Raw genomic sequence first — 1351 nt, 5'->3', positions numbered from 1 at the left:
CAGGAGTGGGGTAACATCTCACAGCAAGAACTGGCAAATCTGATGCAGTCCATGAGGAGGAGATGCACTGCAGTACTTAATGCAGCTGGTGGCCACACCAGATACTGACTGTTACTTTTGATTTTGACCCCCCCTTTGTTCAGKGACACATTATACMATTTCTGTTAGTCACATGTCTGTGGAACTTGTTCAGTTTATGTCTCAGTTGTTTAATCTTGTTATGTTTACACATGTTAAGTTTGCTGAAAATAAACCCAGTTGACAGTGAGAGGACGTTTCTTTTTTTGCGGGACATGTGGGACATGAAATAGCAATTGGRGGACTGCTGCTGGTATCACGTTACCAGTTGGTATACAGCGTGGTGATGGTCTGTCCTCCGTAGGAGTCCAGCGGCTGTGTCTGCTGCAGTAAGACATTCTTGACCAGCCTAGTGACGTCCAGACTGAGGTAACGTGACAGGGTGTGCAGGCTGGCTGTGTAGGCCTGAATCCCGGCCAGGAGGTCAGACGGACGTCCTATTTCCTGGGTGGTCTGGTTGTAATGGGCCATTCTCACGATGATCCTGGAACATTACACACAGACACACAGACACAGACACACAAACTAACGTCATGGAATCAGACAGGGCTACATGGCATGGCATGCTGAATGAATAACAGTCAGGCTCAACGAACCATGTAATGATTATTCTGCCTCTCTCTGTCTCTCCCTCTCCCAATTCAAGGGGCTTTATTGGCATGGGAAACATATGTTAACATTGCCAAAGCAAGTGAGGTAGATAATATATAAAAGTGAAATAAACAATAAAAATTAACAGTAAACATTACACTCTCTGTCTCTCTCTATCCCTCTCCTCAACTCCCCCCCCCGCTATATTTACATTTGTTACTTAATTAATTGATTGATCAATTACACTGTGCTGAAACGGAAGCAGAACATGTACACAGACCATTATGGGTCATGCTTGGGTTGGTATGAAATAGCAACCTACTGTAGCTATAATGGTCTGAACTCCTGACCTCTGTAATATTTAGTTCAGTAAAGTATCTACCAATGTTGTGTTGCCTACCCCATTGTTGTAGTGTGTTGTCCAGTGTTGCATTGCTTGGCTTTACCCAATTTCATGTTTGTATGCTACGCAGTTGTTGTTGTGTCATGCTACCCAAGTGTGTTGTCATGTTTGTGCTTTGCAACCCAAGTTGTCTGTTGTTTGCTCAGTTGTTGTATCTGTTCGCGTACCCAAGTTGGTTTGTCAGTTGTGCTTGCTCGCCAAGTTGGTTGTTCATGTTGTCATTGCCTACCCAAGTTTTGTTTCCATGTTGTTGCTTCTACCCAATTTGTTGTCATGTAT

The 1351-nt window shown here is 43.9% G+C and overlaps 1 pseudogene; it reads right to left on the bottom strand.

Annotated features, from left to right (window-relative positions):
• LOC111956073 (nck-associated protein 1-like) overlaps nucleotides 1-1074 on the bottom strand; it is a 26869-nt pseudogene extending 25795 nt beyond the window's left edge.
• Between the last annotated feature and the right edge of the window lie 277 nt (nucleotides 1075-1351).

Source organism: Salvelinus sp. IW2-2015, linkage group LG3 (assembly GCF_002910315.2).
Source record: "Salvelinus sp. IW2-2015 linkage group LG3, ASM291031v2, whole genome shotgun sequence".
NCBI classification, from domain to species: Eukaryota; Metazoa; Chordata; class Actinopteri; order Salmoniformes; family Salmonidae; genus Salvelinus; species Salvelinus sp. IW2-2015.
Note: the sequence above shows the minus strand (reverse complement) of the source record. Positions and strands in the feature narration are given on the sequence as shown.